This window comes from Hibiscus syriacus, unplaced genomic scaffold (assembly GCF_006381635.1).
Source record: "Hibiscus syriacus cultivar Baekdansim isolate YM2019G1 unplaced genomic scaffold, ASM638163v2 tig00006753_pilon, whole genome shotgun sequence".
In the NCBI taxonomy this organism is placed as follows: Eukaryota; Viridiplantae; Streptophyta; class Magnoliopsida; order Malvales; family Malvaceae; genus Hibiscus; species Hibiscus syriacus.
This window is the reverse complement of record NW_024062111.1, coordinates 896,560-916,644: the sequence shown is the minus strand read 5'-3', so window position 1 is coordinate 916,644 and position 20,085 is coordinate 896,560. Positions and strand designations below refer to the sequence as shown.

Sequence of the window (20,085 nt, the reverse complement as noted above, 5' to 3'; positions counted from 1 at the left end):
TTTCTTCTTTAATATTTAATCCTATACAAAAATTACAATATAAGTCCCCAAACTTTTCAATTTATCTACTTTAACCAACAAATTCTGAAATATTTCAATTTAGTCACTAACCCGATATTGAGGATATTACAGATACCCTAAACCCTTTCACTACTAAACTTTCATTTTCTATTTTACTTATGACCTACTTTCATTAAAATCATTTTTTATGACAAATCTTTTAACATGTCATTAAAAAAATATTCAACTGGATGAGTTAATCACCAAGATCTTAAAGAATGTTCATTCGATAAGAAATAGAAGATTATCTTTATTGAAGTTTAAATTTCCCATATCATGTACAAAGTTTTCCCTTAATAACGATGATGGCATTGCTAAGATGATTCACACATATAGTTCTCATTTTTACACCTAATGTTGAGATGTATTCAGAGTTTGTTGAGGTTGATGCTTATTCTTCAAGTTCAAATACTAAACCAACATAGATAGATGATGGAGAAATAAAATTAGATGATGAAGAAATATAGATAAATGGTGGATACCAACAACATTATTTCAAGAGGTCTATAAGAGACAAGAATAAAAAGCATGAAGGATTGAAGAACTCAACATTACTTTTGACGAGCCTACTAATTAGGATGACTAAAGCTTTATGCGAGAGTCGTATGTTTATGCTTATATTTAATGTTTATTATTTCAATCTTCTTAGGTATATAGATGGATAAATCATTTAATGCAATGTTGGAAGTTTATGATTATGTGAAATGTTTGTTGTTTTCATCTCCTTAGGTATGTGGATGAAGAACTCTTTTAATGCAATGCATGAAGTTTATGATTATGTGTTATGTTTATTGTTTTCATCTCATTATCTATATAGAAGAACAACTCTTTTAATGTAACAATTGTTGGATTGTTGTCTTCCTTCCATTCACCCAAACTACTATATGGATTACTTTCAATTTAAATATGTATGAAAATAATATATTAAATTCTTGTTATATTAGAATATTAAACTAAATTATTAGTTACTAATTTATGCTACATGTTTTATTTATATTGATTTTACTAAAGAATTCCGTCTTTTAAGGATCGAATTTTACTCAAACTAATCTAAAATATTATAATATTAAATATTATATTAAGTTATAATATATGTAATTATTATAAAAGTTATAATATATGTAATTATTATAAAAGTTATATATATGTAATTATTATAAAAGTTCAATTCGACTCAAATTACATATTGAACATATAATAATTTGAATATTAGGCATCGGAAATTGAATATTTTTAAAAAATCCCTAAAATCAGTGTAAGGTTTAGTAAGTGATTTTGGGGCAAAGAAGCTTCCTTGAAAATGTATCTTTTATCTTTTCTGTCACATATATGAAAGGTGCTTCCAAGTTGTAGCGTCTTTCTGAAGGGTCTTTTTTATAAAATAATATTAAAAAGATATTATTTTTATAATTTAGCTGAATTTAAGCTGAATACTTGAATTTTGATAATATTTTTTAGAAAAGAATTTTAATAATATCAAATTTTAATAAGATATTTTTAATATTATTTTATCAAAATGAGCGCCGTTCCGAAAAATAAATATAAATAAATGTCATTTTGATAAAATAATATTAAAAATATATTATTTTAATAATTTAGCTGAATTTAAGTTGAATACTTTAATTTTGATAATAATTTTTTGAGAAAAGAATTTTAATAATATTAAATATTCGAATATCTTCAATATATTTTCATACATTTCACTATTGATTTAATTTTATATTCCTATCTTTGATTTTCCCGTGACCCTTTTCTATTTAGTTTCTTATGTGGTCTACTGAAATCAGTAAAAATGAATTTGGGAAAAACCCCTTTTGAAATAATAAAACCTTAAGGGTGAGTTTGGTTCACGGAATGTAAGATTACCGGTGGGAATAAAAGATTACCAGAGAATAAGATTAATGGGAATGTTACATTACTGTGTTTGGTTGGTTGGTTGGTTTGGCAGGAATGTCAGATTAAATGTTTGGTTGAAGAATAAAAGATTATGAAATATATATTTTACCAAATTGTCTTTGTTCTATATTTTTTAACAAGTGAAATTCTAAATATTTAAATAAAAATTATTTATATAAAAATTTTATCTGTTGATAATATATTACTTGAATATTTAAATATATCATGTATTATTTTAATTTTAATTAATATTAAATTTTATACAATTTATGTAAAAATATATTAAAATTTTACATCAACACTTAACTATATGCGTCGGTATGTTTAAAGTATTCAAAAGACAAAGACTTTATTTTTGGAAGTCTACCAAAAGATGATATATTGCTACTGTTGAAGAAATTTTCTTTCAAATGAAGTACTTCCAAATTCGTTAATCTTAGTTCTGACACATTATTACCGAGTACATTATTTAAATATATTATTCATGTTACATCTAATTATAAGCCAGTATTAAACAAAAATATTTTATATTTGAAAATTTATGGATCAATTAAATTTTTATTTGAAAAAATACAATTAATTAATCATTTTAATTGTTATTATATAACCTAAAGGCCCTGTTTGATTGGTTAAAATATTATTTTACTTAAAAATTATTTAAAGATAATAATTTACTTTTTCTTTCTCAAGCTATGAATTATCCTTATTATATAACCTAAAATATTTACTTTGATTTGTATGATCGCTATTATAATAATAAAAAACATATTTATAAGCATAATTACTAAAAATAATTGTGTTCTAGCAATCTCTTTCTCAACAATAAACTAAGGACTAATCAGAACTTATTTATTATCTTTGACAACAATAAAATTAAATCACCAGTATAATAAGTGACAAAACTTATTATTTCACAATGAATCATGTTAAAGAACTAAAAGGACAATTCAAAGAACTGAAATAGGCACTCCGAACAGTCATACTGGTAAGAACTGCAAGTCCGGCATCTGTGATTTGACGAGAATCCAGGTTGAGTGATTTCAGAGACGAGAGTCCAAACAATTTTCTTAAACCACCATCTGTAACTCCAGTAAATAACGGGTTTATGCTCTCCAGATTAACCAAACCTACAAGTAAACCAAAAGAAATCGGATGATCATATATAATAATCAATTGTTTGGGAAGATATCAGTTTTATATGCTTATTCAATGATTAAAGCTCCTCATACTACTAAATGAACAATGATGTTATGCGGACTCATATGAGAATGTCAGATCCAGGTATATGTCTAACATAGGTGCCTTCAATTGTTTTCAAAAAATTTCCATGTAGAATCATCTGAGTTTTGAGAAGGCTTCCAAAGAAGGATAGCAAATCAGGGTAGTGATAACAAATAGGGGTGTTCATTCGGTTAATTCGGTGGTCGAACCGACCGAACTACCATTTTCGAATTAACCGAACTTTTTTTTCGAAAATATTAACCGAACCGAATAAATTTCGGTTAATTCGGTTAATTTTCGAAATAACCGAATTTTTTTAGAATTTTAGAATTTAATATTTTTTTTAATTAAAAAAATAATTTACAATTAATTTAAATAATATCTAATTATAAATAATATCTAATTAAATTGATTCAAACATTTTGCATTTAGTTTTGATATTATTTTAATTAATTAATATTGATTTGGGTTTTAAATGGATTGGGCCTCTTAATATAATTATATTTAAAGATTAATTCGGTTAATTAACCGATTTCGAACCGAATTAACCGTTAACCGAATTCCAAAAAAATCCTTTAACCATTCCCCGACCGAATTAATTCGGTGACCGACCGAATTAACCGAACTAATTCGGTTCGGTCGGTTAATTCGGTTAAAACCGAATTTTGAACACCTCTAATAACAGAGAATCAAATCAAGAAAATAATTATATGCAACAAAAGAGTTAAAGAAACACTTTACCACCAAAACTAGAAACAGAAAGTAACAACAAATGCAAAATATAGAGAATGTCATACTATGAGAAAGGAGGATATCTAACCAGAAAGATGGCGAAGGCCATTGCTTCCAACTTCAGTATCAGACAACTCCAAACATTTCAATCGTTGAAGACCTAAACAAATGAAAGCGGTTGTTTTCAGCCACTTTCGTATATTTTTTTATAAGATAGCGGAGAATTATTATGAATAGTTGATTCGAATTTAACTTTTTGAGAAAATAACCTCAGTGATCGAAAATGCCTTATAATATACGAATTTAACCAACTTTTTTTGGATTTGCCAAAATGACCAACAAATTCGCAACGCGAACTCCAATTTCGCAACCCAGTTTCCAATTTCGCAACGCGAATATGTAAATCGCAACGCGATAGTCAAATTCGCAACGCGAAAGTCAAATGTTTTTACGCGAAACACAATATTAATTTCGCAACACAAATATAAACAGTATTATCGCAAATCATCTCTAACCTAAAACCCTAAATCACAACTCAGTCCCATCTCAATCTTTCACTCTCTACGGCAACATCCGTCCCCATCTCTGACGAAATTCGTCTATCTCCATCTCTCAGAGCAACCCTCACAACCATTCACGGTCAGAAATGGAAAATCAACCACCGAGGGTTAGTTTTTTAATCTCTTATTTTTATTTTGAAATTTTTGTATTATTATTAGATTTTTCTTATATTGATGATAAATTTTCTGGTAATTTCAATATATATAGATTAACCATTTCATTGAGATTGCTTAGTAAATTCATTCGGTTACTGCCAATACTGCTAAACTGTTTAGTCTTTAACCCTGTGAAGTTAGTATTTATCTTTGTTTTGTCTTTTTGTTAAAAAAACCCTAAATCGCAATACCAAATTCACAACGCGAAAATGAAAATCGCAACGCGATTTTAGTTTCGCGTTGCGAATTTAAGTTTCAGAAACTTCTTTTATTCTGCAAATTGAAACTTGAATGAATTGCATTACTTCAACCAAAAAATAAAGACAAGTACTAACTTCACAGTGTTGCTAATTTAAGTTTCAAGAATAAACTACTACTCTTTATGTTATCCTTGAACCTGCACTAAACCTATATGTTGTCCTTTTAAATGTTTATATAAGTGCTTACTTCTGGAATGTCATCTGATGCATTTTGTGAACTATGATGGAATAATGACTTGGGTGAATACCGTGCTAGTTTGAAACATATTTGGCTTTGTTTTCACTGTTTAATATCATGTCTATTTATATTGTATAATTTGTAGTTTTTGGTATATCTAACTGTATGTTTATTGTTTTTGTAGAAATTTTTTCGGCTGTATTGACCTTAAGGAATAAATTAAGCCTAGCCACTAAAATTGCGTCAACGCTTACACCTCTACAAAGAAAATTGTTTGAGGATACTTGCTTCGGGCTATGGCTGAAAGTGCAACATACGGGTGGAGATGCTATGTTGACACATTTGTTTCTTCAGACCATGACTAACGATCTACCCGAGAGGATACAATGTGGTGACGAGGAGATATTGTTTCATTTTCCTCTGACACATACTTGTTTTGGGCGGGAGGAGTTTTGCTTAATCATTGGTCTACGCTTCGGACACGATAATGTAGGTCGGTACACTAGTCATATCGCCCACCCATCATGGTTATCTCGGGTTTTTCCTGAGCTAGCAAAGTCGAAGCCGAGTTTACACGGTGACAACTTGAAGAGATTATTTGATAAAGATGGTTTTACTCGGATGGATGACCTTGATGTTGTCCGAGTATGCCATTTATTACTTTTGCATGCCGGCTTTTTAGGCAAAGAGGGCAGACAACCTATCTCCGAGGACCTAATATTATTGGTAGATGACCTAAATGCATGGAACCTATTTCCGTGGGGTTCATATCTATGGAAAGCTACCTGGAAGAAGTTGTCGTCTGCCTTTGAGGACCGAAAAAGTTTACGGGGCGATGGTTCTAAATACACTTTGACAGGCTTTAATTGGGCCTTTAAGGTAAGAATTTCTATATAATGTTTCCAAAATTATAATTAATTATTTAACAATTACTAATGTTTGTGTATTATATTGTTTGTAGATTTGGATATTTGAGGCTTTCCCCAGCATGCAGACATATGCGATAAAAAGATCAAATGATATTCCTAGGGCTATTACCTGGAAAAGGATCCGCATGTTGGATTGGGAAGAGTTACTCCCATATACGACGATGAATGATGTAAGTTAACACACAAATAATATATAAACAAGTTATTACTAGTACAAGTTTAACTTTGTTTGAGCTTTTATATTGTTAGGGGCCCAACTATCCATTACAGAGGCTGAGCTTGCCACTGATTGGTGGCAAGCTAGTAAGCGGTTTTTTGATGGGACAGACCACCTCGAGAGCCATCACCTAATCGGGCCGATTCTACAGCTCGACACCCGGAGCCATCACCTGATCGAGCCTCTTCTCCACCTCTACCATCACCTATTCCATCACATCATCGAGCCTCTTCTCCACCATCACCTCATGATAGGCGACCGACAAAGAGGCCACAACATTTATCTCCCTGTTCTCCACCTCCACAGGATGAGTTAGGGGAATTACGTGATGAGGTCGGTGCTTTGCTTAATAAGGTCGGTACTTTACGTGAAGATAATGGTGCATGGTGTGATGAGGTTCGATCTTTACGTGGTGAGGTGGATTTTTTACATGAAGCCAAATTCGCAACGCGAAAGTTAAATTCACAACGCAATTTTCGGTTTGTGAATTTGGCTATCGCAACGCTTATTTCGCGTTGCAAATTTGACTTTTGTGTTGATCGCAACATACAACATCAAGGTATATACAACATCAAACACATTCCAAGCTATAAATACAAGCTAAGGACACTTGAAGAAGCAAGAGAACAACTATCCAAGCAATCAAACACGAGAAAATCCCAACATGATAACAACTGAACAGATCATAGCAATGTTCAAACTCAAGTTGTAGATTTTGATTTCCTTTTGCTTGGCACCATATGAGATTTGGATGTTGATTTCCTTTTGCTTGGCACCATATGAGCTTTGGATTTTGATGAGCATCAGAAGCATTTCGGACTTATGATTTGGGTGGTACTCGGAAGCATTTCAGACTTATTATTTTTGTTATTATTACAAGTTGTAGCCCTCAATTATCGGGATTTTTAGTTACCATTTGTTGCATTTCTCGTATACCACCCAGATCATACGCCCGAAACGTTTCTGACGCTTTAAAGTTGACCAAAAATTACGATAGTCGGGATTTCCTTCGCATTTAAAGTTGATAAAAAACAATGGAAATTAGGAATAATCAATGATAACATGTATATTGGCTTGGGCTAATATTTATAGTGGAGATATTGAAATTCAAACTCAAATTGAAATTTAAATTCAAACTCCAATTACATATGAAATGAATTTGAAATGCAGTGTTAAATTGAACATGGAAATTGCATAATTGATTCATACTGTTCAAGTAACATGCTTTATGAACCATCAAGCTAAAAGACAATATTGATTGAGTTCAAAGCTAAGTTGTGAGTTGATGGGGTTGTCACACTTGTCACTTAGTTGGAATAAAGTACTCACATGGAAGAGATAGATTGTTTTGTTATACACAACTATTGGCATCCATTGTTAGCTATTGGCAGTATCCCATTGTTAGCATCCATGGCTACTGCTAATAAGTTTACTCCAAGGTATCGACCTTCCAAATGTGCTCCGTCAACTATAATAACTAGGCGCATGCAAGTAATAAACGAACGAATCTACAAAATCATATACACAAGAAATATAATCATTTAAATGTGAAATGCATGCAACTAACAAAAATGAGTTAACAAAATTATAATTATTTACTAACCGCAGCACCAATGGCGATAAATAACAACTCAAAGCGTCCATCTCTATCTGTTTTGATATGAGTTACCGACCCAAGATTTTTCAGCTTTAAATTGTGACAATAAGTCGGCAGTTGGGCAAACGATGCTTGTGGAGACCCCCTCAACAATTCCAAGGCATAACATTTGGCTCTCCAAGCTTGAGAATATGAGATACTAATCTTGAACCGAGCATTCATGTCAGTCATAATTTCATGTCCCCGATATACCATTCCATTCAAAAACATTAACTCAGCCAGAAAACCACCCAACACCTTTTTGTTTGCCTATCTATGGTGAGGAAAAACTTGGGTTCTTGAACATGTATGTTTATCAATAAAAGTCTTAACTTGAAACATTTCGCAATCTTTTATCCTCTTTGCAATCATATGCCACGTACAGCTTTTGTCAATCATACACCTTGTTTCGAAACGATCTTTGCTTGATTTGTTAACTTTTAGTTGATAACCATCTTCCACACATTTCGTATACAAAGCTATCTTCAAGTCTTCCTTTGTATCAAAACAATCATCTTTCTTGATACGAATAACTTTTGTGTAACAATCAACTGCTATCTTTACCAAATCTTCTTCCGGTATCTGAAGTAATTCTGGCATATTCCAGTTATACTCCCGTGGTATTTTCTTCTTTTTCCTTTATTCGGGGACTTCTTCTTTTTCTTTTTCAGGGTTATATAAATTACAGAATGGATGTTCAACATGTTCATTCACAGTCGTAACTTCCTCCTCATTATCATCAATAATATCTTCCTCGGCAGCAGCTGTTTCATCATCAAAATTTGGGTATTGACCAATATCAAAATCATTACATGCAGGGTTTGTTTCTTCTTCCATCACATCATCAAAATCCGAGTATTGACCAAGATCAAATTTCGAATACTGACTAGTACTCATAATTTTTTCTGTTGGCTCATAATCGTCTAACTGGTCAATACGAAAACCGAAATTTGGTGCTGAAAGTTGATTGAGATTTGGATTAGGAAAAAGTTGTGGGTTTTGAGATTGTGTTTGATATTGTGTTTGGTATTGGAAATGTGATGAAACAAAATTTGCTTGGTGATGAAATTGTGGTGGAACCATTAAATTTTGGGTTGAAGAACTTAGTTGATTACTACCCGCTACTGACCCAACTTCACTACTTCTAGGTTCAACAACATACAATGTAACATCATCTTCTTGCGAAACACTAATGTAAGCAATGAATCGTTCAACATCTTCATTGTCGGTTAACAAATAAACTTTACATTTTCTCTGATAAGATAACCTAAATCCACTTAGAGGCTCTAAATTCAATTTTTTGCAACACGTAACATTAGAGTTTCATAAGTTAACTTTTTTAATGACAGTTTTAGTTGAAGATTCATGGGTAAAGACACATATTGTAAAACACCATGAACATTCTCTCATGACCCTCCAAAACACAAATATATCCAAACATGATCAACATTAGATGATTTCATTCTACAAATTATAAATTAATTTACTAAACAAACGAGCTATAAACTAGATATCATCATTAACTTAGAGAAAAACATACCTTTATTAAGTTGATAGTTGATAATTTGGGAGAGAAATCATTGAAAAATTATATAGAAATAAAATTATGTAAAAAAAAATTAGAGATGGGGAAGGATGTCGTTGGATATAAGAACGGATGTCGCCGGAGAGAGTGATAGATGAAGATGGAATGAGTTGCGATTTAGAGATTTAGGTTATGAGTTGTTGTTGCTGCATTGTTATATACTCAAAACATTTGTGTTGCGAAACTAAAACTTGTTGCGAAATTAAATTCGTGTTGCGAATTCGAAAATCTAGTTGCGAATTTGAAATTCAGTTGCGAATTTGGAATTACGCGTTGCGAATTTGACTTTTGTGTTGCGAATTTGACTATCACGTTGCAAATTTGACTATCGTGTTGAGATTTACAAATTCAAGTTACGATTTACAGATTCGCGTTGCGAAATTGCAGTTCGCGTTGCGAATTTAAGATCGTATTGCGAATTTGTTGGTCATTTTAATAAATTAAAAAAAATTAATTAAATTCGTATATTATTAGATATTTTCGATCCCTGATGTTATTTTCTATAATTTTTTCCCCGAATATTCATTCAAATCTTATCGTAAATGGCGAACTCGAATCCCGAAGGGTTGATGGCGTACGGATGACATGGAACGTTTGGCCCCGCACCAAAGTCGAAGCCAGCAAGTGTGTGGTTCCGTTGGCCGCTTCGATCGCTCCAATCCGCCCACACTCGGACATTCCGACTCTCCCTTACGCTCCTCTCCGGTGCCGGACATGTTCCGCCGTCCTCAACGCCTATTCGCAAGTCGATTTCTCCGCCAAGATCTGGATCTGTCCGTTTTGTTACCAGCGGAACCATTTTCCGCCGCACTATGCCATGATCTCCGAAACAAACCTGCCCTGCGAACTCTACCCGCAATACACCACTGTGCAATACTCACTTCAAGCGAATCCCGATCCAAGCAACCCTTCTGTTGCTCCTCAATTGCAACCAGTGTTTGTTTTCGTTTTAGACACTTGCATGATCGAAGAAGAGCTAGGGTTTGCTAAATCGGCCATGAAGCAGGCTATTGGTTTGTTGCCGGAACATGCTCTTGTTGGTTTCGTTTCATTCGGGACTCAAGCGCAGCTTCATGAATTGGGGTTCACAGAAATGTCTAAGGTCTATGTTTTCAGGGGAGTAAGGAGGTCTCCAAGGAGCAAGTGTTAGAGCAGTTAGGTCTCGGTGCTGCTGGGCGGCGGCAGACGAACGGGTATCCAAAAGGGCTACCAAATGGATATATGGATACGAGTGTTAACCGGTTTTTATTGCCTGCTTCAGATTGCGAGTACACACTCAATTCAGTGCGTTTGGATTTATTTGTTGTGGAATTAGTTTTTAAATGTTTGATTTTTTTAATTAAGTGGTTGGTTGATTTCAATGTAGTTGTTGGATGAGTTGCAATCGGATCAATGGCCTGTACAAGCAGGGCACAGGGCCTCAAGGTGCACCGGAGTGGCCTTAAGTGTTGCATCAGGATTGTTTGGAGCATGTTTGCCTGGTACTGGTGCTAGGATTATTGCTTTGGTTGGTGGTTCATGTACTGAAGGGCCAGGCACGGTAAGGCTACTAAATTTTTTGTTTGGCTTCTCGACTTTTACCTGTTCCACGACTTAATAATACAAATCAAATTTATGTTGCTAATAGTGATGCATTTAATGTTTGGTTTCTTATGAATTGTATTAATTTGTGGGATGTTACACAAATAATATGTTGCATGTGATTCATCATAATAAGTATGAACTTTATTTTTGCTACAATCTTGAATTTCTATCATGTTTCATCACTAACATTTATATAGTATATACACATTTCTTTATTGTTACAACTTTTTTTTTCTAATTTCAAGTGTCTGGTCTATGTTTCTTTTTGGGATGGCGTTTGATAAAAGTTCCTAGCTTTTCACCTTGACCTTAATAATTATTATTTTTGTGCAGTGGTTCTTAAATACCACGCAGTTGTTGGAGAAATTCATACACATCAATTTGATTGAGAAAATAGAGATTAGAAAAAGTTGTCCATTTAAGAATTGGTTCTTGTTTAATGTGTACTTCTTGGCTGCCATCAAGATGATACTGATTTATGTGTTTTTTGCAGATTGTTTCAAAAGAATTGTCAGAACCTGTACGTTCACATAAAGATCTTGATAAGGATGCTGCACCATATTTTAAGAAAGCAGTAAAATTTTATGATGGTCTTGCAAAACAGCTGGTCAGCCAGGGTCATGTACTTGACCTTTTTGCATCTGCTCTTGATCAGGTCTGTGTTGGTCACTTTCTAGGTTCTCAGATAAACCTGTCTCTTTGTGGATTTAGGTTAATTTGCTTCAATATACGAGTAATATTTGTAATGTGCCTGCTTCAGCAGTTCAGCTTCTGTCCAATCTGCTTAGAATTTGTATCACTCTCTTAATGAGTATATGGATTCATTTGGCCTAACTTATAGTTTTTTTTACCCCGTCTGCCTTCTAAATAGTCCAATGGATTGAAGAACCTGCTGAAACTGATAGGATTTAATACATTATTTTATTTGGAAACTTGAACTACCCAGTGCATAATTCTTATTTTACAAAACTCTGTTTCTTGCATTTTAAATTTACCCATGAAGATGCTAAGCCCTGATTTTTCTATGTAGAAAACTGTGGGGTCTAATAGCTAGTCCATTTACCATTGATACAAACCTTTTAGTTTAAGACTTTAAGTGAATGACAATTACTTCAGACATTAACATTCTTGAAAATGTAAATTGTAAATAAATATATTTAACCTTTTTTTTCTTAGGTTGGGGTTGCTGAAATGAAAGTTGCAATTGAAAGGACAGGTGGCCTTGTTGTTCTAGCCGAAAGTTTTGGTCATTCTGTATTCAAAGGCTCTTTCAAGCGTGTCTTTGAGGATGGGGAACAGTCTCTTGGCCTATGCTTTAAGTTAGTTCTTGTACCACACCTAGGCTTCTTGTTCATGTTCAACTTTTCTATTCTCTTATCCATGGTGCTGATAATAACTATATAGTTCCGTTCTTAATTGGTAAATTTACTATTTTATTCCATTTCAAGTTGTCCTTGACTCTTTTTTTTTTATATTTCTACACATGCCAACCGCTCATAGCTTAGTTGTTACACACTTACACCATTCTGCACTGGGTGTTGATACTGTTAGAGTATAAAATGTTGACATAGCTTGCTGACATTGTTGTTCTGCTAGAAACAGAGAACTGATTTATCAAATTGCAAAAAGGTGCATAGATGAAAATCATTAAACACCGGTGTTCTATGTTGGTATTATTCTGTTGGCTTAATAGGTTCTCCTTAATGTTGCAAATGTGAATGCTTGCATTTTTTAAAGTAGTGTAAATGTGCAAGTATTCCAAAGTGGCATCACTTGCCTTTTTCTGTTCAATTCCTGATTTTCAGATTATTGGCATAAAGGTCGTGGCTGTAGTTGATAAATAATTTTATGATACTCTAAGAACTTGAAGAGAAGATGGTGGTGGATAGGATTGATTGGAGGAAGATTCATGCATACAATGCAAATGATTCTATGTCTTGGTTTTTGTAATCTACCTCAAAAATATTGGGATTGAGGCTTGCTTGTTTGGTTTTAAATTTCAAGCTCATTGTTTTTAGTGGCATGCTCGAGATCAATTGTTCAAAAGACATCAAGGTTCAAGGGATCATTGGACCTTGCAAATCTTTGGAGAAGGTTGGATCATTTAACAATCTAACAAATACCTCTTACTCAACTGTAAATTGAATCTACTTATATTTATGGAGATTTAAGCTGGTTATGATGATTGTTGCAGAAAGGACATAATGTCTCTGACACGGTCATTGGGGAGGGTAACACTACAACATGGAAAATGTGTGGCCTTGACCAGAGTACTTGCTTGACAATTTTTTTTGATCTTTCATCAACCGATGAATCCAATGTTCCAGGAACTGTGAATCCACAGCTGTATTTGCAGTTTCTTACAAGGTTTGCTGCATAAACTTCTCAAAAGGCTTTTTTTTTATCTACGGCAGCACTAATATGTTTGATTTCATTAATTTGTTCCTTTAGGAATTTGGTAAGCCTTTTTAAGGTGTGCACCCAGGCGTCACACATTAGTTTTAGACTATAAAAATGCTTTAGAACCTTTTAGGCAAGACCATCTGATCAAGCACACACTTGGTGTGCCTAGGTGTGCTTTTTATAGGGTGGTAGGTGCAAATAAAAAAGCTTGCATGATTGAAGTTCTTTAATCTTAATATTTTCATATAGTGAAAAATGGGATAATTTTGAACCTTCTACTTCTCAATGTTTTAGTGTTCAACAACAAACATGGGATTATAAGGAAATCATGTGTGTTACCAAATAAAGGAAAATGTTACTGATTTGTTATATAAATTGGACTATCTTTAGAGTTTTTATAAGAATTATATATCTTAAGCTTGTTTTACACAAACTATTAGACATACATTTTTTTTATAGGAAAGTAAGGCCTCGTTAAAAACCCCCCTTCTTGATTAAGGAGCTTGATAATAAGCTCCTTAATCAGCGAAAGGAGGAAAAGAGTGCCCTGAATTTTATTAATAATGGAAAAATTACATAAGATACAACCATTACACCGATAACAGTACATAAATCTTAAAAACATCCCCTGGCTTAAAAGCCATTACAATACATCAGACTTAAAAACACCCCCTGCCATAAAAACCTTCACAGTAGATTAGAAAACCATGGTTGACTCCTTGCAATCAACCTATCCCACTCTTAGCTAAATTATCTGCCTCCCCATTGCACACTCTTGGGATCCACCTCACTGAATGTACCTTACCAGTGATAAGAGTCGAAATCTGATAGACTATTGACATTAAGAAAACAGGAGCTAAACCCGGGGCCTGAATCCATTCTACTGCCGATTGACAATCAGTCTCGACAATCAACCTACCCACAGCTTCCCATCGTGATGAAAAAAATAAATCAATGCCTCTTTTAATAGCCTTTAATTCCACAAGTGGAGGATTTCCTTGAGCAACTTTCTCTGAAAAAGTCAAAAGGGTGCAGCAATTCCAATCTATTAAAATACCTCCAATCCCACCACCCAAGCCATCACTCCTAACAGCTCCATCAACATTCATCTTAAGAAAATCTACTGGGGGAGGAATCCATCTTATGACATGACACTCTTTACGTTTTGATAGAGAAAACCCATCTGCTAGACATGGATTACCAATCAGCACATCCTCTTGTATCGATATCTTAGGAAACTTGGCTAGGAACCATTTAGACAGCCTGAATCTGACAATGAAGAATAAAGACAGCCTATCAAGAGAAGATCCATTAAAAACCATTGCATTCCTAACTTTCCAAATCGACCAAAAAATGACACCCGGGATGAACTTCCAAATCATCGAGTTCTCCCTCAACTCACCCCAGAAACAAAGAAGAGAAGGAGGGTCTTTTGGTATAACGAATGATAAGTCCCAGAAATTAACTATTTTGTTCCATAATTCCCAAACAACTTGACAAGAAATGAATAAATGCTGCACTGATTCCTCCTGTTTCTTACAAAAAGGACATAGGATATCATCCCCTAGAGATAACCCTCTCTTAACCAACTCAGTTTTAACTTAGGTTAGAGCATTTTTGTGCCTTGTTCCCCAGGCAATATTCACGCTCCTATTTCTTGCCCGCTTGCTTGACTACAATGAATTGATTGTGATGTTGTTTATCTAATTGCAGTTATCAAGATCCTGAAGGTAAAATAATGCTTCGAGTTACAACTGTGACAAGACGATGGGTAGACAGTGCTATTAGTTGTGAGGTTAGCATAGATTCTCTCATTTTGTTGAAACAGGATACTTGTAATATTTTAATTTATTATTTTAGTCTTTAGCCTTACTTCTTTCCATTGCTTTAATTTATTATTTTAGTCTTTAGCCTTACTTCTTTCGATTGCTGTAGTTTCTCCCTAAACCACACCATTTATACATTTGTTTAACAAACTGTCTAAAACAACTAAGCATATCCCTTTCTCCATTTTATCAATGTTTTTCATTATTTGGTCATATGTAAGAGTGTTTCTTTCTGTTCTTTTTTTTTTGTGGGGGGGGGGGGGGTTGCTGAAGTCATTACGATGTGTCTTGGTCTGCATGTTTGATTCATTATGTTTATTGGAGAAATTTTTGGAATTAGTTTATGCTAACCGTCAAATAAGATTTCCTTTCTAGGAATTAATACAAGGTTTCGACCAAGAGACTGCTGCTGTTGTAATGTCAAGAATAACTTCCCTGAAAATGGAGACAGAGGTAATTTAAAATCTTTTTATCAGTTGTCTAGTTTTGTTGTATCTTGTATGGATGTATTCACTGTCAGCTATTATGTATGTAGCTGATACCTTCTGCCTATAATTATCTCCACAGATATCATGTAATCGTATTATGGATACAAACTTCCTCTTAATGCTTTGCCCTAGAGTTTAGTGGTTATCTCCACTTGCTTTTCTCCTAGCCCCAGACCTCCCTCCTGGTTATATTTTCTATCTATTATTTGTTCTGTTGGCTTCTTGTCAATATAACAATCCATTCAATTATTGCTTGTGACCACCTTTTATTAATTATTATGGATTTTGTTTCACTTAGGAGGAGTTTGATGCTACAAGGTGGTTAGATCGGAATCTCATTCGATTTTGTGCCAGATTTGGCGACTACCGGAAGGACGATCCATCATCGTTCACATTGAACCCTTGCTTTTCTTTGTTTCCTCAATTCATATTTAATCTACGGCGGTCACAATTTGTACAGGTAACTGTTTCTTTTTTCCTTCTTATTTCCAGTCTTTTTATAATTTTAATCAACCCATACATGAGTTTTTCTTTAACCACTCGCGTGGCAGGTTTTTAACCACAGTCCAGATGAAACTGCATATTTTCGCATTATATTAAACAGGGAAAACATTACTAATGCAGCTGTTATGGTTCAACCATCATTAATATCATATACATTCAGCTCACCGCCCCAACCAGCATTATTGGACGTGGCTTCCATTTCAGCTGATTGTATTCTCTTGCTAGATTCATATTTCAGTATTGTTGTTTTCCATGGTATAACAATAGCACAGTGGCGCAACATGGGTTACCAGAATCAACCTGAACATCAGGCACGTGTGCTCATCATACTAAATCTAGATCTTAATGTAAGGGTATTTTTGTATCATATGTTCATAATGTGCAAAAATGGTTCGGTACATATTATTGATGCTGGGCTTCTGTTTATGTTAATATAATAAATATATCTGATCACTTTTGAGTTTGAGATAAGCTGGAGCTGTATTAGTACTGATTTTGAGGTCTCTCTAAGCAATAAATAATACTATTCCCACAAGAATTTATCCTAAACCACTTACAGAAGAAAATCCCTCGTACCACCGCTTTGTTACTTTGAAATGGAAACTACAAAGTTAAGCAAAATGTTATTTGCTAAGATATTGTGAATATTGTGCTTTTGGAATTTCATTATATGTTGATCTCTAAAATACAATCGGATTTTTGGAATATGCATGTTCTTTGATGAAGTCTTTAATATTCTTAAGGTCCATGGTTTACTAAATTTCTAAGTTCCTGCAGTATATGATTCTGTTTTCTAGAGCTATATTTTTCAACAGGCATTTGCACTACTTTTGGAAGCACCCCAGGTTGATGCCCAAATTATTATTCGTGAACACTTCCCTGTCCCCAGATTGGTTGTATGTGATCAGCATGGATCCCAGGTGAGCAAATTTACATAACTTATTCTTTTCTAGGATATAAAATGTGTTCTTAATTTACCCTCGCAAATTCTTTCATTTTTAAACAGATGCTACTATAAAGTATCACTATAATCAGAGTTATTCTTAACTTTTGCAAATCAATCTTTAAGAAAATCGAGTACACTTTCTAAAGTACATTTGTGAACTGTTTGCACCAAATTCTCATAAGCTTGATTGTTATGCATTTTTGTTTCATAGTATCTTCTGTGGGTTTAGCTTTGATAATTTTTCTCCCTGCTACGATGGGATCATATTCTATTCATTTCTACCTTTTCCTTCAGTCTGATGTTAAAGGTAGGTGAAGTGAATGATAATTTTTATGGTTATCGTAATATTTCCTTATTTCATTTTTGCTTCCTATGTTGCCCCGACCTTATTTTTCTTAAGACATGGGTATAAAGATTTGACTATGACCCTCCAACTTTTTAATTTCATTTTCTTGGAACATGGATTGTGTTATGTGAATATATTCCCCGTATTTTTGGCGGTCTTGAGCTGAGCTTTGCTTTTCCCTCGGTACGAGTATCGCCTATTTTAGATACATGTAAAGGGCATAGTATCATGTTGCTGCATTTTCCCCTTTACTGTTTTGAACAATATTATGCAAATCCCTTGGAGGGGAATCATGATATATGCTACATTTGAGCGTGTTAACTGAGCTTTTCCACTTGGTCTGCAAAACCAGTTCTGTATTTACTTTCGAGGCTTAAACCGAAACTATTTTTTTTCTTTTCATGTTTTGGGTGTAAAATCGGGCTTTGTAACATTACCAAGCGGCTCATTTTTGTCTTCTTTTGCAGGCAAGATTTTTATTGGCAAAGTTGAACCCATCAGCAACATACAATAATGTCACCGATATAGCACCTGGATCAGATATAATCTTTACAGATGATGTGAGCTTACGAGTCTTCTGCGAGCATCTTCAGAGATTAGCTGTGCAATCTTGATTATACGAACTAGTAGAAAGACTGAAAACCCGAGATTCTCTCGTGAGTTCTATATTCTCTCTGACATCCTCTGTCCCCTTTGGTTATTTACCTATGTTTCCACCAATCTCATCATGAGGATTTAAAAAAGAAAAAAAAAACCATATCATTCTTTGGGGCGTGCTGGGAATGTATTTGTTTTCATGAACGGATATGGTAGTGGATGCAACGAAGAGGTAGGTGAGTTGCGGTTTTTGACATTTATGGAGAAAGGAAGGTATTATGCTCGAGGATGTAATTTGAGGATCACTGTTTCAGTACCAGCAGTGTCACTTAGTATTCTTTTGTATCGAGTACTGAATTTCAGGTCATATACACTCATCAGGCTTAAAGACTTCTTAGGTTGAGGTTGAGACCTTAATGAAACATAGCCATTTTTTTGTTCTTTTACGAAGAAAATATCTTTGTGCCTCGCATATCTGAAAAAATTCCGACAATTATTTCCGCAATTTTCATTAATTTACGGTCATGTTTGTAATTAAATATAATCGATACAATGACGATAGGGATGGTTTAGGGGTTAACGTTCCTTTGGATCCAATCGCAATTACAGCGTGTTGGAATCCTTCTGATTTTGCCCAGAGCTCCACGGATATAGCTGTTTGGCTCCAAATGGAAAAACGCACCATACTGCAATGGCTTCTCAAGTTTCATGGTCCTACTATGGAATGTCGCAATATGTTTGTACACGAAGGGAGACTTTAACCGGCTTGAGTGGTGTTTGACAATGGCAAGTTCCTTCATGCAGTCTTCACGTACCGGGACAGTGCACGAACAGAGAAAGAACCATCGGGATCCTCGCAAGAGGTAACAACTGGCTGGTCATAGTCGATCATGCAAGCCATTGGGGTCCTCGCAAGAGACAACATGAGGCTGGACGAGTGCATGACTTGCACGATGCAGAGCCTATAGAAGCTCGTGCTTTCATTGAAGATTTACATCTCGCACTGGACCAAAAATGGGACACGATCAATGGGTTTACACTTGTAATTTTCCCTTTTAATTTGAGTTTGAGCATCCCGAATGGATAACGAGTGATGTGCTAAACGATATTATTTATAACTAAATGAATGAAAACATTGTCATTTAAAAAAATATATTATTCATGCCGTTTGCCCTGTTTTTAAAAGAATTATTTAATATTTTATAAATATGAATTTATATTATTATTAAAAAATTATAAACTATATTATGTTATAAAATAAATAAAAAACAAAGCAACAAGAAGAAGAGATATGAGGATAAGGAGATAATATGTATTATTTATTTCAATATGAATTGTGTATAATGTTTTCTCTAAACTTTATATTTATATACATAAGGAGTGGATATCATATAGAGCTATAATACTAATGAACAATAAAGTCTTAATAATAAAGTACATCAAATTCATATCTAATACATAGTGTTCTAATCATAATAGATATTCACATCTATAAATATTCACAACACTCCATCTTGCATGCCTATGGATGTAATGTGCATCCTTAGAATTTTACTAAGATACACAAATCCTTCGGGAAAAACTTAGTGAAGGAAAAATAATACACATATATTTAATACGCGTAACATGTTCTCATTAAAAATCTTACCAAGAAAACCCAATGAGATAAAACCTGACACCACATAAGATCTTAAAGTCTTCACAATTCAATCTTAAATATAATCTTCAAATATTGAAATGGATAACACACTTATGAATAAATCTTCCAAATTACCACTTAAACTAATTTACCGAAATTTATATTACTATTCTTTTGAAGATCACGAAGGAGACAATTTTAGGGAAATATGTTTACTTGGATGTATTCTTTTTTTTTTAATTGAGCTATAAATTCTGCATTATCTTACTATAAGATAGTTGACTTCTTATCATGTGAAAGCAAATCATATATCTTTTAGATG

At 33.8% G+C, this 20,085-nt stretch overlaps 1 pseudogene; it reads left to right on the top strand.

The window, feature by feature from the left end:
* Nucleotides 1–9,969: 9,969 nt before the first annotated feature.
* Nucleotides 9,970–18,533, top strand: LOC120201049 (annotated as a pseudogene).
* The last annotated feature ends 1,552 nt before the right edge of the window (nucleotides 18,534–20,085 follow it).